This window comes from Pan troglodytes, chromosome 6 (assembly GCF_028858775.2).
Source record: "Pan troglodytes isolate AG18354 chromosome 6, NHGRI_mPanTro3-v2.0_pri, whole genome shotgun sequence".
NCBI lineage: Eukaryota > Metazoa > Chordata > Mammalia > Primates > Hominidae > Pan > Pan troglodytes.
The window spans coordinates 67557885-67584032 of record NC_072404.2 but is presented as its reverse complement, the minus strand read 5'-3'; positions in this window follow the sequence as shown (position 1 = coordinate 67584032).

The following is a 26148-nucleotide window of genomic DNA, read 5'->3' as shown; positions in this document are numbered from 1 at the left end:
CCGGGAGGGGGAGGTTTCAGTGAACTGAGATGGTGCCACTGCACTCCCGCCTGGGCAACAAGAGCAAAACTCTATCTCAAGAAAAAAACAATTTACCTCTACATGATGAGCCACATCTCTACTCAGTGTGTGAAAAATAAATTCTTTTTTTTCCTGCCACCCCAGACTTCTGGGAAAGGAGCCTAGAGCTGTGCCCAAGCATCCCAGCCTTTGCCCTCAATTGCAAACAGAGTGGAATGTCTCTTAGCTCAGGAGTTTGTGCTACTCAAGAGTTTGCACAAACATAAAGCTGAGAAATACTGCTTGCTGAAAGGGGTGTAAAAGGCAAAGGACAAACCAGTTGTCCTCTGAAGTGGAGACACTTCTATTCTATGTTGGCTACAATCTTGGAGAATGCAGGCAGGGAACGAGTTTTGCCCATTTTCCAATGAGAGACCCCTTGTGGTAAGAGAGGCTCTTCTCTCTCTACCTGCTGAGTTACTTCATCTCTTTGGTACCCAATTTCCTCATGTTTAAAATTAGGGAGTGAAACCACACATCCCCTAAGATTCTTTCCTCTTAGCCGTTCTATGAGTTAATTAATGAGATTTGTTTTCCCATTAGCATACATCCAAAAAGGTACTCAAGGTAGATTTTCCATGTTTCCTGGAATCATGTAACTGCCCAAGATGAAGTGGTAGTGTTTGGAGGAGAAGCCCTTCCTTGCTTCCTTTATTTCCATTTTAGAGACAAAATCTCTCCCTGTCACTCATGCTGGGGAGCAGTGGTGCAATCCTGTCTCATTGCAACCTCAAACTTCTGGCCTCAAGCAATCCTCCCATCCCAGCCTCTAGAGTAGCTGGGACAACAGGCATATACCACCATGTCCAGCTAATTTTAAAAATTATTTTGGGCTGGGGGCGGTGGCTCATGCCTGTAATCCCAGTACTTTGGGAGGCCGAGGCAGGCAGATCACCTGAGATCAGGAATTCGAAACCAGCCTGGCTAACATGGTGAAACCCAGCTCTACTAAAAATACAAAAAAATAGCCAGGTGTGGTGGTGCACGCCTATAATCCCAGCTGCTTTGCAGGCCTGAGGCAGGAGAATCACTTGAAACCAGGAGGTGGAGGTTTCAGTGAGCTAAGATCACACCACTGCACTCCAGCCTGGGCAACAAGAGTGAAACTCCATCTCAACAAAACAAAACAAAACAAACAAACAAAAACCAAAAATAAAAATTATAATAAAATAAAATTATTTTGTAGAGACAGGGTCTTACTATGTTGCCCAGGCAGGTCTCAAACTCCTGGCCTCAATTGATCCTTCTGTTGCCTCAGCCTCCCAAAGTGCTGGGATTGCAGGCTTGAGACATTGTGCCTGGCCCTTCATTGCTTTTTAATAAACTTAATTACCTTCATTTGAATACCTCTAGAACTACATTGGTTTTGTATTTCGAGGCTAGAGTTGATTTCCATAAATAGTCATTTTGAGCCAGGTCTTTTGAATAAAGTGAGTGGTCAGAGATGATGCCACAACTTTGGCTAAAACAGTTTCCCAGAGAGCACGCTGTGAACTCTAAAATACTGTGTGCTGGTCACCATACCACAGTTCACTCTTCTTGCAAACTCAATATTGCAAATTAATAAAACTTTTAAATTCAATTTATTTTATTTTTTTTAGACAGAGTCTCACTCTGTCACACAGGCTGGAGTGCAGCAGTGTGATCTTGGCTCACTGCAACTTCCGCCTCCTGGGTTCAAGCAATTCTCCTGCCTAAGCCTCCCATCTGGCTGGGATTACAGACATGTGCCACCACATCTGGCTAATTTTTGTAATTTTTTTTGAGATAGAGTCTTGCTCTGTTGCCCAGGCTGGAGTACAGTGGTGCGATCTCGGCTCACTGCCACCACCGTCTCCCAGGTTCAAGCGATTCTTATACCTCAACCTCCCGAGTAGCTGGGATTACAGGTGTGTGCCACCATGCCCAGCTAATTTTTGTATTTTTAGTAGAGATGGGGTTTCACCATTTGGCCAGGCTGGTCTTGCACTCCTGGTCTCATGTGATCCTCCAACCTCGGCCTCCCAAAGTGCTGGGATCACAGGCGTGAGCCACTGTGCCTGGCCAATACCCTCCTCTTACGACTGGATTAGACCTGCCGGCTTGCTTCTTTCTTTTATGAGACAAGGTCTTGCTTTGTCCTCCAGGCTGGAGTGCAGTAATGCAATAGTTCATTGCAGCCTCCTGAGCTCAAGAGATCCTCCTGCCTCAGCCTCCTGAGTAACTGAGACCACAGACACATGCCACCACTCTCACCTAATTTTCTGTAGAGGCAGGGTCTCACTATGTTGCCTAGGCTGGTCTTGAACTTCTGGCCTCAAGTAATCTTCTCACTTCAGCCTTCCAAAGGGCTGGGATTACAGGTGTGAGCCACTGTGCCCAGCAAGAAATAAGAAGGTTTAATTTATTGGTGTGAGCTGTCCGGTTGGCTGTGCAGAGAGCCGCTGATGTGAGTGGATTCAGGGCCAGGGTGAGAAGCCGTGATCCTTAGGAGCTTCTCTGCACCTCCACCTTTTGGAAAAGGGCAGGGTCCCCACAGTCAGACTCCCCACCAGCTCTTGGTAGGCCCTGACTCAACAACCTTTTGATTTGTTGTCATTGTGGTTCCTGGCATGTGGCACTAAGCACTATTTTTTTTTTTTTGAGTCAGGGTCTCACTCTGTTGCCCGGACTGGAGTGCAGTTGTGCAATCTCAGCTCACTGCAACTTTGACCTTCCAGGCTCAAGCAATCCTTCTGCCTCAGCCTCCAAAGTAGCTGGGATCACAGACACCTGCCACTACACCTGGTTAATTTTTGTATTATTATTATTATTTTTAGAGATACTGGGTATCCATATGTTGCCCAGGCTGTCTTGAACTCCTGGGCGATCCTCCCACCTCAGCCTCCCAAAGTGCTGAAGTTACAAATGTGAGTCATCACAACCCGGACAGAGTTTTTTAAAAACCAACTTGAGATTTTATTTCAAAATTTAAACAAGATTTTAAAATGTTTAAATTAGGCTGAGTGCAGTGGCTCATGCCTATAATCCTAGCAATTTGAGAGGACAAGGCAGGAGGATTACCTGAGGTCAGGAGTTCGAGATCAACCTGGCCAACACGGTGAAACTCTGTCTCTACTAAAACTACAGAAATGATCCAGGTGTTGTGGCACACGCCTGTAATCCCAGCTACTCGGGAGGCTGAGGCAGGAGAATCGCTTGAACCCAGGAGACAGAAGTTGCTGTGAGCTAAGATTGTGCCACTGCACTCCAGCCTGGATGACAGAGAGGGACTCTGTGTAAAAAAAAAAAAAAAAAAAAAAAAAACTAATAATAAATAAACAAACTAATTAAATGTTTAAATTATTTTCTTAGCTGGGCATAGTGGTGTGCACCTGTGGTTCTGGCTACTTGGGGCACTGAAGTAGGAGGATGGCCTGAGCCTGGGAGATAGAGGCTGCAGTGAGCTATGATCATACCACTACACTCCAGCCTGGGTGACAGAGCAAGACCTTGTCTCAAGAAAAATTATTTTCCTCTGAGTCTCAGGTATTCTAACAAGGCTTGGCAGACCCCATTTTGTGGCAAGGGCCTGGCAAACAGGTTCCGTGTGTATCATTGAGGTCGTTGTGGAGTAACATTTCCTCGGGCTGCATCAACCTGTGGGTGAAAGTAAAGTTGGGTGCGGTGGCTCTCCCCTGGATTCCTTGACGCTTTTAATACCCTGAGTCCTCCACCCCACTCTGAGCCACATTGACACTTGTGCACCAAGGTGCGTGGTGTGGCCCCAGTGCCCACAGGATCACTTGTGAGAACTGCTCCTTCAGCCCCACCTGTGGCCTCTCCTTCTCCAGGGTGAAGTCTGGTTCCTGATGTTCACGCCATGCCCCTTCTCACCAGGGTGCATGGGCATCACTGCCTCCAAAACACCTGATTGAAACCTGTTCCTGGTGGGGCCACCTCACCTGTCCAGGATGGCTTTCTCTGAAGCCAGTTCTCCCACCACAGAGGGAAGTAAAGAAAATTATGAAAACTAACAGGGCACAGTGGCTCACACCTGTAATCCCAGCACATTGGAAGGCTGAGGGGGGCAGATCACTCAAGATCAGGAGTTCGAGACCAGCCTGGCCAACATGGCAAAACCCAATCTCTACTAAAAATACAAAATATTAGCCGGGCATAGTGGTGTGCGCCTGTAGTCCCAGCTACTCAGGAGGCTGAGGCAGGAGAATGGTGAGAACCCGGGAGGTGGGTTCTGAGCAGCCATGTAGAGTAGGAAGATAACTCCACCTACCTCTCGCTGGGTCTATGGGGAAAACATTGATTAAAGCAGACCAGGTCTTCAGAGAGAGACTAGGTTTGATGAGTAAGAGATTCAAAAAGCTAGAAGGAAAGGAGGATGTTTAAGTTACTCTTACTGCATAATATATAACCCCAAAACTTTAGGCGCTTAAAATAGCAATCTTGCTGGGCGCAGTGGCTCACACCTGTAATCTCAGCACTTTGGGAGGCCGAGGCAGGTGGATCACCTGAGGTCGGGAGTTCGAGACCAGCCTGACCAACATGAAGACATCCTGTCTCTATTAAAAATACAAAATTAGCCGGGCGTGGTGGCAGACGCCTGTAATTGCAGCTACTCAGGAGGCTGAGGCAGGAGAATCACTTGAACCTTGGAGGCAGAGATTGCCATGAGCCGAGATCACACCATTGCACCCCAACCTGGACAACAAGAGTGAAACTCATTTATTTTTTTTTTAAAAAAAAGGCCAGGCACAGTGGCTCACGCCTGTAATCCCAGCACTTTGGGAGGGCGATGTGGGCAGATCACGAGGTCAGATCGAAACCATCCTGGCTAACACGATGAAACCCTGTCTCTACTAAAACTACAAATTTAGCTGGGTATTGGTCGGCTCCTGTAGTCCCAGCTACTCAGGAGGCTGAGGCAGGAGAATGGCAAGAACCTGGGAGGTGGAGCTTGCGGTGAGCCCAGATTGCGCCACTGCACTCCAGCCTGGGGGACAGAGAAAGACTCCCTCTCAAAAAAAAAAAAAAAAGTTTTTTTTTCATGGTTCTGGGAGTTGATGGGTTCAGGTAGGTGATTGTCAGTAGGGGTCTCTCATTCTGCCGTAGTGGCTGGGCTGGAGTCTTCGCAAAGCCTTCTTCAGTCCCATGTCTGGAAACTGATGTTGGCTGTCATCTGAAACCTGTGCTGGGACTGTTGATTGGAACATCAAAATGTGGCCTCTCCCTGTGATCTGGGCTTCCTCACAGCATGGTGGCTGGGTTCACAGAGCAAGCATCCCAGGAGGACCACGGAGAAATGGTGTCCCCTTTCATGACCTACCTTGAATCACTTCTGCCAGTCACAGACCTTCTTAAATTCAAGGGGAGGGAGCACAGACCCGACCTCACCATGGGAGCAATGTTAAGGTCATGCTGCAGAACAGCATGTGCTATTATTATTATTATTATTATTATTATTAGGGAGTCTTGCTCTGTCATGCAGGCTGGAGTGTAGTGGTGCAATGTCGACTCATTGCAACTTCTGCCTCCTGGGTTCAAGTGATTCTTCTGCCTCAGCCTCCTGAGTAGCTGGGATTACAGGCGCCTGCTACCACACCCAGCTAAATTTTGTACTTTTAGTAGAGACGGAGTTTCACCATGTTGGCCAGGCTGGTCTCAAACTCCTGACCTCAAGTGATCCACCTGCCTCTGCCTCCCAAAGTGCAGGGATTACAGGTGTGAGCCACCGCACCCAGCACATGCTATTAGTAAAAAGTCAGAAAACAGTCAGGTGTGGTGATTTGCACCTATAATTCTGCACTTTGGGAGGCCGAGGTGGGCAGATCACTTGAGGTCAGGAGTTCGAGACCCTCCTAGGCAACATCAGACCCGCATATCTATAAAAATAAAAAATAAATATAAAATTAAAAGTCAGAAAACCGCAGATATTGGTGAGGATGCAGAGAAAAGGGAATGCTTATACACTGTTGGTGAGAATGTAAATTATTACAACCCTTACAGAAAACATTATGGAGATTTCTCAAAGAAATAAAAACAGAACTGCCGTTCAAACAGCAATGTCACTACTGGATATCTTCCCAAAGGTGGCTCACACCTGTAATCCCAGCACTTTGGGAGGCTGAGTTGGGCAGATCATGAGGTCAGGAGTTCGAGACCAGCCTGGCCAACATAGTGAAACCCCATTTCTACGAAAAATACAAAAAAATTAGCTGGGCGTGATGGTGGTAGGTGCCTGTAATCCCAGCTACTCGGGAGGCTGAGGTAGGAGACTCTGTTGAACCTGGGAAGCAAAGGTTGCAGTGAGCCGAGATCGTGCCATTGCACTCCAGTCTGGGCGACAAGAGCAAAACTCCATCTCAAAAAAAAAAAAAATTGAGTAAATGGGTTATTTCCCCAAGATTGCCTTTTTAAAGAAAACCAGTTTTATAAACCTGTTTTCTAGAAAATCAGTTCTGTAAACCAATATTCATCAGGCTTATCATATGGCTTTTTAGATTTTGAATTTTTTTGTGAGGATTTTTATTAGTATGTTTCCTAATAATGGGCCATGTTTAAATTTTTTTTGTTATATTTTTGAAGTATGCCTTACTTGATCATGTTGTGATATAATTATAACATATGCTGCTTTCTCTTTGCTTGGATTTTAAAATTTTGCAGTTAAAATTATTTTCTTTTTTGTGTGCTTTGTCAGATTTCCACATCAGTGTTACACTAGTATTTTAATGGCTTATTTTATTCTATTCTTTTATTTTCAAATTTTCTATATCCTTAAGCTTAAAAATGTCTCTTTTAAACAGTATATAATTTAGGTTTTTTATTATTAGGTTTTATAATTTTTGTATTTTAATTGGAGCATTTAGTTTGTATCATATAGTTAATATACTCTTTGCTTTCTATTTTCATCAAAAATTTGAATAGAATAAAAAGCTGACCTCCCCCAAGCAAGAGGGAATTCTCTGGCAGATTGCCTTTGGACTTGAATTACAACTCTTTCCTGAATCTCCAGCCTGCTAGCCTCTTCTATTATGAGTCAATTCCTTAAAATAAATCTGTATGATATATATTTAATATAATTAATATATAATGTGGCTGCTACCTAGTAGAATTAATATATACTTAATATGACATACAATATAATTACAGTAGTACCTCCTTATCTGGGGGAGGGATTATGTTCCAAGACCCTCAGTGGATGCCTGAAACCACAGATGTATTTTTCTCTATACATACATAGCTGCGATAAAGTTTAATATATAAATTAGGCACAGTAAAAAATTAACAGGAAAAACAAATAATGCAATAATTATAATAATATGCCAGCATGTTTCTTTTTCTCTTTTTTCTTGCCTTTTGGATTGATAGACTTTTTTACCATCCTAGCTTTTTCCTCTCTTGCCAAGTTATAGATCCTGTTCTTTTAACGGTTACCCTACAGATTACAACACATAGCTTTCATATATTTTGGGTGTTAAAACAGCTGGTGATCCCAGAAGGTGGAAGAACTTGGAGATAATTGGGACACGAAATGATCTACAGCAGTTGGTATTCTAATCTCTCTTCTCTTCGTAGTTCTTCTTTCCTTGCTTCCATTTTTCACATCTTGAATTTTTCTCTTCAAGGAAATGATATATTTCTTTTCAGTGCAAACCCAGTGTTTGCTCTTGATTTTGAGCTTTCTTTTGTCTCTCAAGACATACAAAGCAGCTGCCAACTATTCCATGGTTTCCCAGCTGAAGGAGACCTGCCCTGCACCCTTGCAGCAGCCCTGAAGCAGACACCCCAGGGAGCACCCGCTGGGGCACCCCCGGCTGGCACCAGCATACAAAGTGGTCAGAAATGTGCTGTTAGCCCTCAATGGGGCTGCTTGATAAATCACAGTTATACTTCCCTCTTTGGTCCAAAAGTTTTGAGAGACAGAGAGAGAGAGAGAGAGAGAGCACGAGCATACGTGTATGTCCTTCACAGGACACCATATGAAAGTAAAAAGACAACCCATAAAATGGGAGAAAATATTTGCAAATTACATTTCTGATAAGACATATCTGTTAAACTCTTACAAGTTAATAATTTTATTTAAAAAATGACCCAAGTAAAACAGTTAGCAAAGGGTCTGAATGAACATTTTGCCAAGGCAGATAAACATACGGCCAATAAGCACATGAAAAGATGCTCAGCACCATTTGCCATCAGGGACATGAAAATCAAAACCACAATGAGATACCATGCCACACCTACCAGAGTGGCTGAAATTTAAAAAGACAGCCAGAACAAGTGTTGGCAAAGATGTGGAATAATCTTTGGTCATGGTGGAAAAGATACTTATTTTGCTGGTAGAAACCGCTAATGGAAAAGGTTAAGCATAGAGTTACAATTTTTTTTTTTTTTTTTTTTTTTTTGGCACAGGGCCTGGCTCTGTCACCTAGGCTGGAGCACAGTGGCACGATCTCAGCTCACAGCAACCTCTGCCACCCACACTCAAACAATCCTCCCACCAGAGCCTCCCACCTCACCATTACCCTTGCAATGGAAAGAAAAAGCCTTATCAGATATACCTTATCAGATATATAATTTGCAAATATTTTCTAGAGTAGCTATTTCTAGAGTGGCTGGGACTATAGGTGCCACCATGCCCAGCTAATTTTTGTATTTTTTTTTAGAGACACGGTCTCACTTTATTGCACAGGCTGGTCTGGGTATCCTGAGCTGAAACAATCTACCTGCCTCGGCCTCCCAAAGTGCTAGGATTACAGATGTGAGCCACCTTACCCAGAGAGGTAAGGATAGTCATGCTTGTCAGACCTACAGAAATTTTTCTCTTGTTTTTGAATATACTCAAGATTGATTGGATAGGTGTACTGAAGTAAAAGTGATATCATATTAGTTAATTTTAATTAGCTAGATGTTGGGATAGAAATGTGAAGGCCACATAGTCTGTCAACATTAAATTTTAAAAGAACTGAGCACTGAATGGAAGACAAGGACATCAAGGGAATACATGTTAATGCAACTTCTTTACAGGTGGGAATGTAATTCTCACATAGGAGACTCATTTATTATGTAGTTTTCATCTTGGCAAGGAAGACTGCTCTTTCTTTATCCACAATGGGCAATTTCTAAATCTTTCCTAGCCTAGGGCATGGAGGCCAAATACTACTGTGGGTCAAGTGGGTCCATCTTTTTCTTAGGTGCCTGTATCACATATGCCTGAAATATAATTTTAAATATGAGATAATAATATCACCTCCTGCCTAGCTATGACTACAGGCAGTCTAGCACCAAAGGAGGTCGGAAGTTCCCTCTTTATATTTAGTCCATCTTTCTGTTCAACGCATTTGTAGATTGAGTGGTTTTTGTATTACGAATCAGGTTTATTCTCTCCCAAGGCAGGAAGTTTTCAATTATTACATTTTTTTATACACAGCAGGTGGATTTTGTCTGAAAGATAGTTTTATGCCAGGATATCGTTATTTGTTTCACTATTGAGCTACAGAACCTTAGAATTATTTTAAAGATTGGGAAGGTATAACCTGTCTCCCATGACAGACCTTTGTATTGGTAAATTTGCCAACCTTGATAATTTTACTCAAACTTTTTTTCTTTTTTTTTTTTTTGAGTTGGAGTCTCACTCTTGTCACCCAGGTTGGAGTGCAATGGCATGATCTCAGCTCGCTGCAACCTCCACCTCCCAGGTTCAAGCAATTCTCCTGCCTCAGCCTCCCAAGTAGCTGGGACTACAGGCACCCACCACCACGCCCGGCTAATTTTTGTATTTTTAGTAGAGACAGGGTTTCACCACATTGGCCAGGCTGCTCTCGAACTCCTGACCTCAGGTGATCCACCTGCTTCGGCCTCCCAAAGTGGGCTGAGATTACAGGCGTGAGCCACCGTGCCCAGCCCAAACTTTGTGGGAAAAAAAAAATCACCCACATTTTAAGTAATAATTTTTATGTATTTATATCTAGGTCTTGGGGGTTTTTTTTTGGTCTATTTTATTATATAGGAGTGAGAATTTAAAGCAGTGGCTAGGGTTCTGAAGTCTGTGGGTCAAATTTTTAGCAGGGAAGGGGGATGTTGAATGGGTTCACTGACTTGCCAAACTTTCTGAAATATAATTGAGATTTTTATCATGTCTTTATATTCTGGAGACAGATTACATATTTAGAATCTCAAAGAGGTTATCTACCTAAAATATTGAAAATTGTAGGTACAAAGTACTTTATATAACTAAAAGTGTGCATCATCATTTATAGTGATTACTGTGCTGAAAATAATGTATTAATTTTAAATTTTGAAACAATTCTAAACAAAAGTTACAAGTACAGTATATAACCTTTTTAAAGATATTTGAGATGGATGCTTCTCTTTTGTCCCTCTAAATACCTTAGTATATTTCTCTTCTTTAAGGATATTCTCCTATATAGCCATAATATACCATCAATATCAGAAAGTAACAAATGTATGTTATACACACACAGACACACACATTTATATATATGTCTTGTGTGTGTGTGTGTGTGTGTATTGAAAAATATAAGTGTACACTTCAATCTCCAATTTCAGTCCATCATTAGAGGGGACCTAATTTTCATCCCTCCCATATTTGTATTGTCTTTCTGATGGTGAGATACCATTATCCTCCATATGTGTACTTATTTGATCAATTCTCGAGTAATTAATCCATCACCTCCTTTAGGTTCTTCCCTTTCTTCTCTGAAAAATATCAGGGAAGAACCTGAGGGAGGTGATGGATTAGTTAATTGCAGGGGGATTAGTGTAATTAAGGGGGAGGCAGTGGCCCTGCTTACCTCTCTTGTGCTGTGATGTCTCATGCCAGGCCATTCTTCTCATATGGATGCCCCCTCATCCTTTTTAACTCAGACATCTCATGCTAGTCCATTCTTCTCACGCTCTATTAGAAACGTTTCCTCATTCTGCAGGCTGTAATACCCTGTTCTGGGCCACTGTGGTTTTCTCTCCAGCATGGACACCTACCTTTCTCAGTCTCACGTAATGACTTTTGGACTGAATTTTTAGGAAGAAATGTGGAAAAGAAAGAGCCAAAGTAATTTTGAAGTGTTTAAAACCCAATATTTAACTGTACCATAGAATTAATTGATATGTGAATAGAATAGTTTTTTTGATGCCTAAAAATGTAGAAACATTAGTAAAATTGTAATTTTGGACTGCCATAGAAAAAAGTAATGGAGATAAAAAGCTCTGGAAAAACTTAGCTTGGAAATTAAAATTATCTGCCTATGTGTACAAGTGTTACAGAGTTTTCATTGATAATATTTATATATATTTTGATAAACTAAGTAGGATGTCCCCCAAATTTACTAACAGTTGAAACAAATAGGCTGATATTTAGAAGGAAGAAAGTTTTAGACTTTGGGGCTTCTGTTTCTTGCACTGCCCAGAATTCTTTAAGTAAGCAGATGATAAATACAAGCTAATTGTGCATATCAAAGAATCAAATGTGAAGATTTGTAGTTCATTCTTAACTAACTCAAGTTTTTAATGATAGAATGCTATAAATTGTTTATTATGTTACAGATGGAAATAATTACAACCATAACATAAAGGATGAGCTCTTCCATAGCATGCTTGTCCTGGTTCAGAGGATAAATTTTAATTGAATGATTAGTAATTAACTTTATGTACATGAGCAGTGTAAGTGCTAAGAATTACTGATCAAGCAGATGACATGAAAATGAAAATGATTACTTCTACCCTCAAAGGAATTTCCAGGAAAATGCACACTACTAATTATGTCTAATTGCATAAATGCTGTAGTAATGTACATTTAAAGTGCCATGTAAATAGTCAGGAGTTTTTATTTGGATTTATGTGCTAACTTTATTAGTCTGATAGGATTGATTAGAATCTTGAAACCAGTAACTCACTATTGTGTATAAATTTGGAATTTACAGTTTATTTTGGCAATCTTGTAAAAGAACTTATTTTATTCATGTTTTTGACTTATGTTTTTGTCACACCATGAAAATAAGCCTTCTGTATTTAAACTAACTTTATATCTACTGTATAATACTCAGTGCCGCAGCTGTCACACTGAAAAGAATATCATACTTAGTCTGGTTTAAAACTTCAATTTCTATCACAAACAAGCTGTATGACCCTGGACAGATCACTTTGAATCTCCCTTTCCTTTTCTTTTTTTTTCTTTTTTGGAGATGGAGTCTGTCTGTGTCGCCCAGGCTGGAGTGCAGTGGCGTGATCTCCGCTCACTGCAAGCTCCGCCTCCCAGGTTCAGGGCATTCTCTTGCCTCCGCCTCCCAAGTAGCTGGGACTATAGGCGCCCGCCACTACGCCCGCCTAATTTTTTTTTTTTTTTGTATTTTTAGTACAGATGGGGTTTCACCGTGTTAGCCAGGATAGTCTCCTTCTCCTGACCTCGTGATCCGCCCGCCTTGCCCTCCCAAAGTGCTGGGATTACAGGCATGAGCCACCGCGCCTGGCCGAAGCTCTTTCCTTTTCTCAACAAATATTTACCTAGCCTTTTTTTTTTTTTTTTTTTTTTTTTTTTTTTGAGATGGAGTCTCGCTTTGTTGCCCAGGCTAGAGGGCAATGGCATGATCTCGGCTCACTGCAACCTCCGCCCCCCTAGGTTCAAGCGATTCTCCTGCCTCAGCCTCTCAAGTAGCTAGGACTACAGGCGTGCACCACCACAACAGGCTAATTTTGGTATTTATAGTAGAGACAGGGTTTCGCCATGTTGGCTAGGCTGATCTTGAACTCCTGACTTCAAGTGATCCGCCCACCTTGGCTGGGATTACAAGCATGAGCCATCGCTCCGAGCCTTACCTAGTCTTTTCTAAGCCAAACACTGCACTTTGATTACAAAATAGTAAAAGAAGGCCAGGCTCATTCATGTATGTAATTCCAGCACTTTGGAAGGCCCAGGTAGGAGGATTGCTTGAGCCTAGGAGTTCGAGATGAGCCTTGGCAACAGAGTGAGACCCCATTTCTAAAAAATATTAAAAATAAAAATAAAACACTTTGGGAGGCCGAGGCAGGCAGATCACGAGGTCAGGAGATGGAGACTATCCTGGCTAACACAGTGAAACCCCGTCTCTACTAAAATTACAAAAAAATTTGCCGGGCGTGGTGGCGGGCACCTGTAGTCCCAGCTACTCGAGAGGTTGAGGCAGGAGAATGGCGTGAACCCGACAGGCGGAGCTTGCATTGAGCAGAGATCCGCCGCTGCACTCCAGCCTGGGCGACAGAGCGAGACTCCGTCTCATAAATAAATAAATAAAAAAGAGCTGTGGTAGGGTTCCCTAAGAACCTGTGGGTGTGGGAAGGTGGTAGAGTGGAGATACTTACACAGGAATGCTGTGCACTATGAGTGACTACCCCTGCCTCACAGAGGGCTTGAGATAATTGTGTATATGAATGTACTTAGTATATATATTACATATGTAAAATACCTAGTAAATCTGTAAATTGTATAAATGTTAATTTTAAACATATTTTTATTTGTGCATTTTCATGACTTAGTTTTAAGATCCAAAACGAGGAATGCAGAAAAGGGAAAGCAGGGATGGTAGTCAATGATGTACAATTAATAAGCTAAATATTTCATTAATCCTTACTTTGGATTTCTGTTTTGGTTGAACTCTTTTGGTTACAAACATTTGGGGCAAATGTGCGCTCTTTGTAATTCAGTACAGATTGCTGGGCAAAGCTCTTTTCTGCTGAGAGTCAGATTTAAAAGATGGTTGATAACTTATTCTTTTCCTTTTTAAAACATGGTTTAGATGTGTAGCTTGGGTTCTTAAATTCTGTGCAGGTAAATATTGTGCTCAAGTTTTTTATGTGACATGACTATTTAGTCTGAAGGGTGCACTTGCTTTGTAGTTGCTGAATATTAATGCTACTCCTTGCAAACCTTTTGAGTATATTGCTTTCCCTTGACTGTGTCAGGTATTTAATATCAGTGATAGAAAGAATCTTAGGGATTGCTTTTATTAAAAGTTAATAATCTTTAAAAAAAGTTTTAGCCTGATTTTTTATATGTGGATGTTTGCCTTTCTTGTTGAATCAACATGAATTATATATTTGTTTGAAATGTAGTTGGATATTTAGATAACTCCTGTTTTTTGATGTAACAGATATTCAGATATATGGCTTGAAATTTTCTTCCTATAAAAACTAGGACTTGTTACAAAATGTTTTTTGATTAGAAAAGTAATATGAGGCTGGGCACGGTGGTTCATGCCTCTAATCCCAGCACTTTGGGAGGCCGAGGCGGGCGGATCACGAGGTCAGGAGATCGAGACCATCCTGGCTAACACGGTGAAACCCCGTCTCTACTAAAAATACAAAAAATTAGCCAGGCGAGGTGGCGGGCGCCTGTAGTCCCAGCTACTCAGGAGGCTGAGGCAGCAGAATGGCGTGAACCCCGGGGGGCAGAGCCTGCAGTAAGCCAAGATCGCGCCACTGCACTCCAGACTGGGTGACAGCGAGACTCCATTTCAAAAAAAAAAAAAAAATATATATATATGAATGAGTATATGGCATTTTAAGAGGACATCACCATCGTTAAATTTTGTTATATTTTCTGCATCTTAGGCATAGTTGTAATAGCATATTCACTTTGTATACTTTCTTCATCTAATGCTATGGCAAGCATTTCTGTGTGTCAGAACTTTAAAAACTAATTTTCAATGGCTGAATAATATTTTTATAGGTGTATCATAATAAGCTTAGCCTACCTCCCATTGTTGCACCTGGAAAGTCTCCCCCTGCGACCACACACACACTTCTTTATTGTTAAAATATTACTGCAGTGTTTTTCTCTGTGTGTTTCATTCCTAGAAGTAGATGGCATGGTAAAGGATGTTAACTGAAAATGTCATACCAACTAATAGAGTTTCTATAGTGTGTGAATGCCCATATGTATCTCATCCTTGCCAGTATGGAGTGGAAATCTCTTTTATTTTCCTGGAGAAGTTGGTTCTTTAGGAGGAGAGAAGCATTGGGGAGTATCTTCAGGGTGGCTGAACTTTGCAACCTCTTCAATAAATAACTTCCCACTCTGTAATTTGCCCACCTGTATTACCCCACCCCCAAGCCTCAGACTTTAGGAAATGGCATCAGGCCTATACGTCTGGAGAGTTCAGAGTTCTTTGAGGTAAATCATTCCTTCCAATGGGACCTAGAATTCCTTGAGTTGCAGAATTTTACTTACTAGACCCCGGAGGTCTCAGGAGTCCAGAGTTGATTGGAGCTTGGCTCAGAATTCCAAGGGGACCCATAACTCCATGAGGCCCAGATTTCCTGGCTCAGGAAAATTGGGAGGCCTGGGATACTGTGGCTTAGACCCAAGCCGAAAGATGAACACCGATCTTTATGGCTTGAAGGTGTATGAAATTATGTCACTACATTAGAGCAGCACCTCTACTCACCTATGGGAATCTGCAGCTGAGCTGTGACACGTAGAAGCTGGCCATGTCCAGATTGGTGGTTCTGAAATGGGCAGCCATGTGCACATAGTTGTACAATGTGAATGAAGCTCACTTGTTGATACTCCATGGCCAGCATGCTGTGGAGGTAACGTTCCTGAAGGGCAGCTCTAGCACACTGCTCCTGGGATTCCTGCGATTCTTGAGTATGGGACACTCTTGGATTTCAGGAGCCTCTGGCTTCAACTGCCCCAGCATCCATCAGGGCAAAGCCAAGGCTGAGGCCATAAGGGCCCCAGGGTAACTGGAGCACGGGCACAGGAATAGTCAGTGGAGTCTGCATTGTCTTGGCGAGGTCCACAGCTGCTCGGAAATCTCTTTTAAATGTCAAATTTGGTATTTACTAATTTGGTATTAGACAAAGATTTTACATTTTAATTTATGTGCCTTTGATTATTTATTTGAAATTTTTAAAAAAGTACTGTTCTTTATTCTGAAATTTTGTACTTGCAACTTTTTTAGTGTCAGAAGTCTTCTTTTCAAAACTTTTTTTTGCCTAGCTTTTTATTAAGTATAGTCACAACACTAATGACAGTTTCATTGTTATATTTCTTGTGAATGTTGTAACTTAAAAATAAATGAGTGCCATACTCATTTATTTTTAAAGAAATATCAGTGAGATGCTACCTGACTTCAAACTATACTACAAGGCTACAGTAAACAAAACAGCATGGTACTGGTACCAAAACAGAGATATAGATCAATGGAACAGAACAGAGCCCTCAGAAATAATGCTGCATATCTACAACCCTCTGATCTTTGACAAACCTGACAAAAACAAGAAATGGGGAAAGGATTCCCTATTTAATAAATGGCACAGGGAAAACTGGCTGGCCATATGTAGAAAGCTGAAACTGGATCCCTTCCTTACACCTTATACAAAAATTAATTCAAGATGGATTAAAGACTTAAATGTTAGACCTAAAACCATAAAAACCCTAGAAGAAAACCTAGGCAATACCATTCAGGCATGGGCAAGGACTTCATGTCTAAAACACCAAAAGCAATGGCAACAAAAGCCAAAATTGACAAATGGGATCTAATTAAACTCAAGAGCTTCTGCACAGCAAAAGAAACTACCATCAGAGTGAACAGGCAACCTACAGAATGGTAGAAAACTTTTGCAACCTACTCATCTGACAAAGGGCTAATATCCAGAATCTACAATGAACTCAAACAAATTTACAAGAAAAAAACATACAACCCCATCAACAAGTGGGCGAAGGATATGAACAGACACTTCTCAAAAGAAGACATTTATGCAGCGAACAGACACATGAAAAAATGTTCGTCATCACTGGCCATCAGAGAAATGCAAATCAAAACCACAATGAGATACCACCTCACACCAGTTAGAATGGCGGTCATTAAAAAGTCAGGAAACAACAGGTGCTGGAGAGGATGTGGAGAAACAGGAACACTTTTACACTGTTGGTGGGACTGTAAACTAGTTCAACCATTGTGGAAGTCAGTGTGGCGATTCCTCAGGGGTCTAGAACTAGAAATACCATTTGACCCCACCATCCCATTACTGAGTATATACCCAAAGGATTATAAATCATGCTGCTATAAAGACACATGCACATGTATGTTTATTGTGGCACTATTCACAATAACAAAGACTTGGAACCAAGCCAAATGTCCAACAATGATAGAGAGGATTAAGAAAATGTGACACATATATACCATGGAATATTATGCAGCCATAAAAAATGATGAGTTCATGCCCTTTGTAGAGACATGGATGAAGCTGGAAACCATCATTCTCAGCAAACTATCGCAAGGACAAAAAAACAAACACTGCATGTTCTCACTCATAGGTGGGAATTGAACAATGAGAACACATGGACACAGGAAGGGGAACATCACACACCAGGGCCTGTTGTGGGGTCGGGGGAGGGGGGAGGGATAGCATTAGGAGATATACCTAATGTTAAATGACGAGTTAATGGGTGCAGCACACCAACATGGCACATGTATACATATGTAACTAACCTGCACGTTGTGCACATGTACCCTAAAACTTAAAGTATAATTAAAAAAGAAGAAATATCAGTGAGATATAATTCACATAATCACTGGCACGATTCATATAGTTCACCCCTGGTCCTTAGGGGATACATTTTGGTATATGAGATTTATAGAAAGTAAGAACTTAAAAGAATCTATAGGTTATCTAATTCAAACAGTTAAAACCTACCCACTTCTGCTTTGAAAGCCACTTCTTAGAACCACTCTATAGAACATGCTACCTGATCAAGAATAAATCAACACCTTGCTTCCCCTCTTCTATCCATTAGATATCCAGGTAAAATAATATCTCTTTTCCTGATATTTCTCCTTTACTTACGCTCTAGCATGCCCTATGGCCAGCTGTAAGTTGCCCTCTACTTTTATAGAGCCCTTTGCTATGTTTCTGCAAAATCTACTTTTTCTGATTCATGTAATTCAAAATTAGCCCTATTTTCTTCCAAATTAAAACTCTTTCTTTCTTAATTAATGCTGGCCCAAAATAGAAATTGGAGGGAAAGTCTTATTCCAGGATCTGAAAGACTAACAGTATTCACAAAAATACTTGATTTTTAAGGGGGAATGTGTATTGAATGATCCATTAGAATTTCAGGTAATGGGAAGAATTTCGAGGAACATTGAGGGACAGCTCAGAGACAGTATCTAAACTGTCAATTTGAACTCTTTTCAGTTTAGCAAAAGAACTTACAGAAACTTGGTATATATCTTATGAAACGCTGCAGACCCTAACCTAGGTCAGGCAATACCTTTTACTACAAAATTGGGATAATCATTTTCTAAATCATGAAGAAAACGTTCTGAGTAGGCTGCAAGGATTTCTCTGGTAACATGATGATTTAAAAATGAAGCTGTCCACTTGAACTGGGTTGTATAAAGTATGCTTTTATTTCTGAGTATAGCAAGAAAGATCATAACATACCTCTTAGTGCCTCCCAGCCTCCGACATGTAGCAAGTGAAAGCTGTTTGAATTGGCAAATGAGGTAGTTATTGAGTAGCTGGTTGGAATGTTTGCTACTAGTTACAGAGCAGAATTGTTACTTAGTTCTTAGTACTGGTGCAATTACAGTAATTAGAATAAGTAAACTTCTTTTAAGATAATTGCAGGGCCAGGTTATATAGAGCCTATTTAGCTTGCCTTTTAGTGTTAGCATGTACATCAGTGTGTATGTTAAAGGATATACTAATAGATTTTGAGGAGATGAAATTGTCTTATAGCAAATTCCAGATCAATATATGTATGGGATGCCTTGAAAATGATTGGTATCTAATGTAGTCCAGACCAGCGGCTCCCAGTTTTTTGGCACCAGGGACTGGTTTTATGGAAGACAATTTTTCTGCCAGGGTGTGTGTGGGTGTGTGGGTGTGTGTGTGGGGGCGGGGGAATGGGTGATGGATGGTTTCAGGATGAAACTGATCATGAGGCATTAGATTCTTATAAGGAGGATGCAACCTAGATCCCTCACATGCGCAGTGCACAATAGGGTTTGCATTCCTTTGAGAATCTGATGCTGCTGCTAATCTGACAGGAGGCGGAGCTCCAGCAGTAAAGCTCACCACCACTCACCTCCTACTGTGTGGCCCGGTTCCTAACAGGCCACGGACTGGGGGTTGGGGACGCCTGATGTGGATTGTTCTTCACAGATTAAATCTTCACCAGATTAAGCTTATGAAAAAGTAAAACAAAGAATAGCGCCCTCCCTTGGCAAAACATCTTGGTGTGGTATCTTTTCGTCATTTTATAGCCAGACGCAAAGAAAAAATAAACCTTTACTTTTAAATTTCCCTTCCAGTACTTAATTTATCGCCATTTGGCTTCTCCCCTTAATGCAAAACTACTTTTATTAAAGGTAAGTAAAAGGCATTCTGATTGTATTTTTCTTTAACTTATTTGGCATTATTGACCATTTTTCCTTGAAACTCTTCCTCACTTTTTGAGCTGCTGCCTCCTGGTTTACCTGGTTGTGTTGAAACTGCTTTATTAGGATCCTTTCCTATGGGCCACCTTTAAATGTTGATGTAATCTGGCATATTGCCCTATGTCATCCTTTATTTACTAGAATTTCTTAATTTTCCTTTTATGGAGAGGACAACATGAACATAAGAATTTCTTAATTTTATCTACCTTTCAAATCATTTTGGGAAGCTTCTTCAAAGTATTCCTGGAAACACTTGCCTAGATATTCTGGGCTTTGGGTCAAGGATGGAATATTCATCTACTTTGAAGTAGCTCCTGGGATGACACTAATATGTATTTTAGTTAAGAACCATAGTTTGCTGCTGTCTCATCTCTTAATAATAGGTTTCATTTGAGGTGCTTTTTAAAATGTCAAGCCCTGTGCATTTAATTAATAGAGTAAGTATCTTGATCAAGGTCACATACTTGTATGTGATTGAACTAGGATTTGAATTTGAACAAAATTGATTTCAAAACCCAGGAGAAAAATGAAGGAAGGAGTTAGAGGAACAAGATAGAAAAGCTCCATAATGTTATCACCAGCTCCTCTGAGGCTTTCCTCTTGCCTCAACCCTAACATGGTAAAACATTCTGAAAGGACTTAAAGATTCTGTTTCTAAAAATCCTTTGCTTTCTTTTCTATACAATTGCTACAAAATGGTAAAAGTGGCCCCTTTTATCTGCAGATATCCCAGAAAGTTGAAATGCTTATTGAAATGATACTCCATCTTTCAAAGCCTCATTGAAATGTGACCTCCTTTCCAGGCTGGTGTGATTTCTCAGTTTCCTGAAATTCTTTCTCTTTGGGGTATCTCATTCATGGTCTTGATAAAATTCTGCCTTGTTTATTTGTTCGTTGTTTGTTTGCATATCTTACTTCTTCTACCATACTAAACTTTTTAAGGGCAAAGACTACATCTTATCTTTGCATTCCTCATTCATTTATTTGATAAAAATTTAATGATCACTTATAAAGTGTCAGATACTACTACTTTTAGTCTCAGAAAATCTAGAGATTAATAAGAAACGGATACAAAGTTGAGATGCTGAGTAAAGCAAAGATAAGCAATTATCTTTAAAGCAGGACTTCTCAGATCCTTTTATTATAAATACTGTAGGAGCCCAATCCCAAAGACCTGAAGAAACCTGACATTAGCTATTATAAACAGATATTATTGTGACTTTCTTCAAAACCTTATGAACAAATATTTGATGAATGTTTTATTGTTAGGCTTGAAATTTAACATTCATGAAGAGTGACGAAATACATGGCTTTCATCAGTGAGACCTCAAAGATAAGAAAGACATGTGTTATTTTAACCTGCTTATTAGGTTAATGTACAGTGTTGTATTACTGACTCTAGTTACTCTTGTTTCATTATTTTCATAGAGTAACACCTTAAATTGTAAATATTATATTTTGTTTTAACGAGAACAAAGAAATTTTTAATCCAGTTATCTACCCTTAAGCTGCAGTAAAATGAGGGAATGATAACAACATTGTTGCAAAACATGTATAGTGCATTTCAAAGTCAAAATAAATGTAAAATAGACATTAATTTGGAACATTAAAAAATATTGTGTTTATTAAAATATTAGTTTGAAGAAATATGAAATGTTACAGATAGTCTTTTTATCTTGAGTAGTTTTTTCTTAAGCCAGTATATATATTATTCTGAACTCTATTATTCTTAAATGTTTTCTTAATAATGCAGAAGTACACTGGATTTGGGTTGTTTCTACAGATTTCGTGTTTAAGTAGAGTTTGATTTGATAGGACTGATTATAGTTCTCTATTCTTTTGCATTAATGACACTACTTCCTCCCTTTAGTAATGCCAATGAGCAAGGATCACTTGTAGTTATAAGTGACTTTGAGGTTATTAGAACAAGGCTGCTATATTTTGTCTTGTAATTATAGGCCATCTGACATTTTGCTATGGAAGTAAATATTATCTACTAAATGTGAGTAGAAATTAATATTAATGTCCAAACTCAGGCAGAGCCTCACTGCTTTCAACATTCCTTTTTATTTATTTTGAGGCCAGTACCCTTTAGTGTCAATAAATTGCCAACCTTACTCTTCTACTCCATCCCCCTGCATCCCTGTTTCAAATGTTTATTCCCTTCTTAAGGCTGTCTACTTCACCTTTGACCCTTATTCTTAGTAGTTACACTAGGGTCCATTCTTTTTCCGTGAGAAAACATGAATAGTAATAAAATATATTCCATTGCAACTACCTATTATTGATATTGAAGTGTCCACTGTGCCAAGGTATGATTCTAATGAGATCACTTATTCCTCACAACCACTCTGTGTTGTTGTAGGTACTGCTGTTATCTGCATTTTATAGATAAGGGCGCTGACACACAGAAGTTATGGTTTGCCCAAGGTCACAAGACGAATTTATTGATGGAACTGAGATAAGAGATTTCAAGGAAATTTTAAGCTCTAATGGACTACTATAACCTTTGCCCCTAGACTTTTTCAAAGTTACACCACTACTTTCTCACAATTATTGGTACTTTTGAAAAAAAAAATTAGATAGATTAAGGGTATGTGATACTTACAGAAGCACAGAAAAATTGGGAATACACTTAATTTACACCTTCAGGGTACTTCTTAGGAAAAATTTCCAGGGAAGAATAGTATTACCAAACTATTTTCATATTTCTCAGGTGCTGTATTTTCCTCTGCTACCAAGTAAAAGGACTGCTCACTCATTACACAATAGTTTGCTTTTAGAGCTCCCATAGCAATGTCATACAGTCACAGTGATTTGAGTAAGGTGACTTTGCTTATGGGAAATAAACTGCATTTTATCAGGCTTATTTGAATGACATTTTGGTAACCTCTGTGTTATGATAATAGAATCATTAAGACAATACAATAGCCTACAAATATCTCATCTGTATGAGCTTGCTCAATGGGTTTTGACTGTACTTTAGAAGAATATTCACTGAATCAGTGTTATTCTTGAAAGGACATAGATCTATTATCATATCTTGTAAAAGGTTCTTTTTTCCGTCTTTCTCAGCCTGCTAAAGAGGTTAGGATTTAGTTTCAGGACAGATGTGGGACTTGATACCAGGGGTAGGTAGAAGTACTCAGTCTGACAAGATTAAAGGCTATTGAACTTAGTTTCTCTCTTCTTCCTCTTCTAAATTTTGAATTGCTTTATCCTTTACTTTTCCATGTGAAACTCATTGTGGGTAGTGCAGTAAAAGCAGTGGCCCTGGTGCTCACACATGTAATCCCAGCACTTTGGGAGGCTGAGGCGGGAGGATTGCTTGAATCCATGAGTTTGAGACCAGCCTGGACAACATAGTGAGACCTCATCTCTTAGAAACGTATTAGCTGGACATGGTGGCATGCACCTGTAGTCTCAGCTACTTGGGAGGCTGAGGTGGGAGGATCACTTGAGCCCAGCAGGCAGAAGTTGCAGTAAGCTGTGATTGTGCCACTTACTTCAACCTGGGTGACAGAGTGAGACTCTTCTCAAAAAAAAAAAAAAAAAAGACTAAGTGGGTCAGGACAAAGAGGTCAAGAAGCATGTTCCTTTCATCTGCTCAGAGTCTGGGAAGTATAGTGTGATTAAGGACATGAGATTTGCCATTCAGATTGAGCTGTAGCTCTGCTACTTGGCAGAGATATTTGTCATTGGCAAGTTACTTCTCAGAGGTTTTGTTTGCTTACTTATCTGTAAAATTGTGTAAAGAGTCTTATGCAGAGTTTTGTAATTATTGCAGTCATTGAATGCATGTAAAGTGCCTAGCTCAGTGTCTTTCTTATAGTTATTGAATAAAAATATTAAGTATTATTGTTAATGAAGATACTGGTAAAATATCCCATGTCAGATATGGTCCAACCTGGTTAACCAGATTAGGAAGGTACTTGGGAATTTGGGGACAGAGTCTTTAATGGATAAATGAGAGTGGGTATTTAGAAAGGCAGTAGAACATGCTGCCTAGTATCAAATACTGACATTACCCCTTATTAACTATTTGGCACCAGCAAGTTATTTCATTTTGTTTCCAAATGGTAACAATAATGATACAGATTGAATATCCCTAATCCAAAAATCTGAAATCTCAAATACTCCGAAGTTTGAAACTTTGAATGCTGACATCATACTCAAAGGAAATGCTCATTGAACCAATTTTTGGATTTTGGATTTTCAGATTAGGGCTGCTGAACTGATGAGCAATGCAAATATTCTAAAATTTGAAAAAGCCCCAAATCCAAAACGCTTCTGGTCCCAAGCATTTTGGATAAGTGATACACAATCTGTAGTATCAGTCTCATGGGATTATAAAGGTTGACTAAGTCAATGCTTGTAAAATACTGGCACACAGAATAATGTACAACTTACTGGCTGTCACTGTCATTATTTTCCATGCATAGTGGTATCAGTGCTAGATGATTTGGGGATTCAAAATTTGAAAAATGCTCCCCAGGGGAAATTTGTCAATGTCTGGAAGCATTTTTGGTTGTCACAGCTGGGGAGGAGGGAGGCTAACTGGCATCTAATGGGTAAAGGCCAGGGATGCTGCCAAGCGTCCTTCAACGAACAAGACACTCCTCACAATAAAGAATTGTCCAACCCAAAATGTCAGTAGTGCCAAGATTGAGAATTCCTGCAGTACAGCTGTCTGGATCTGTAGTGGTCAGCATCTGCAGTAACCTGCGCCTGATGCTTCCCTTTCATTTGCTCTGTAGTATCTTACTGGACTCAATACTCATTTTTCTCTTAACTCTTATCCCAGTACTCCCAATCATTATATTTGCAGGTAGCCTGTTCTCAGGCATTCTTCTTGACCTCTTTGTAGTATAACATATTATCAACCCCTTTAAAGAGTTAAAAGTAAAAATTAAATATTATATAATTTATGGTTCTTGTAGAAAAACTGATATACAAAGAAAGAAAATTTAAATGTTTCACTACCTTTTCCATCTAGAAATAAACACTATTAGAAACTTGGTATATTCCCTTTTATTATTACCCTCCCCTCAGCCTCCCAAAGAAAGAAAAGTTTATAAAATATACATTTTTATTTTTAAGAAACTAAATTCTAAAAACATTTAGTAAAAGGTGAGTTTCCTTTTTTCTCCTGCCTTCATTTCCAGTCCTGTCTCTAGAGATAAGCATTAAACTGGTGCAAGTCTTTTGCCATTTTTTTTATACTTTTATATACGCCAGGCATTCCCATGTCAATTTTTTTGTGTGTAAACAGTGCCGTGCTATATGTACTGTTCTGTGACTGTTTTTTCCCTGTCACTGAATATACTGTACATATATTCCTGTCTGCATATTCTTTGCAATTATGTGGTATTCTAAAATATCTTTATCATGATTTATACAGTCAGCTATTAATGAAGATGGATGCTTATAGTTACAAACAGTGCTTAGGTTCCTTGGATTTCTAGGCATACATATAAATGCTTCTGTAATATACATTTCTGAAAGTGAAACCCTGGGTCAAAAGGCATGTAGATTTAAATTTTGATAGATTACCAAATTATTCTTCAGAAAAGCTGTACCAGTTTACAGTTTCACCAAGAACCACACTGATGGTCGAGTTATTTTCTTTAGGCTTATTTTAAGCATGGGTTTTTCTCTGAATACTTTAGTCACATATCTTAGTTTTTTATGTGTAATACTCATTTTGTTTGTATTTGAGTAATTTTCACATAAGAAGAGTTAGAGAGATATGTAAGTAGGCAGATGGATTACATTATTTTTTGTTAATTTTTAATTTCACTACCTTCAGAGAATATGATCTGTAGGTTCCAGTATTGATTTATTTTTCTGTGTAGCCTTACATAGGATCAGCTTATTTAAGTATTCCATAGGTTTCAAAAATATGTTTATTCTCAGGGTAGAAATTTCTGTGTATATATTTGACAATTAAGCATATTATTTAAATCATTTTACTTTTTAAGCACTTGATTTATCCATATCCAAAAGACCTATTAGTCTTTTAACGTGGAATTTGCTAACTTCCCATTGTTTCCAAGTTTTTGCCTTAAGTGTTTTTAAAAATTTTATTTATATTCTTGCTTCTGTCATATCAACCTTTCAAGTCTTTCTAATTTCCTTAAATGAATCACAGAAATAATGCAACTACTTATTGAGCACTTAATGTGTACCAGGCACTGTGCTTAGATTTCACATATATTATTTAATTTATTCCTCATAGTTCATACTCTTATACTAATTCGATATGTAAGAAAACCAAAAATGCAAGTATCTTGCTCACTATAATTATGGAATTATAATAACGGAATTATACAGTATGTATTCTTTCTGGACTGGCTTCTTTCACTTACCAGTATACATTGGTTCATGTCTTTTCATGGCTTGTTAGCTAATTTCTTTTTGGTGCTGAGTGATATTCCATTTTCTGGATGTACCACAGTGTATTTATCCATTCGACTACTGAAGGACATTGTGATTGCTTCCACATCTTGGCAAATATAAATAAAGCTGCTGCAAATACCTGTGTGCAAGACTTTGTGTGGATCTAAATTTTTAACTTAGCTGGGTAAACATCAAGAAGAGCAATTGCTGGATCATTGCCTTGTGTCCTCACTGCTCTTAAAGATTGGATACTGCTCTTAAAGATGAGATCTGT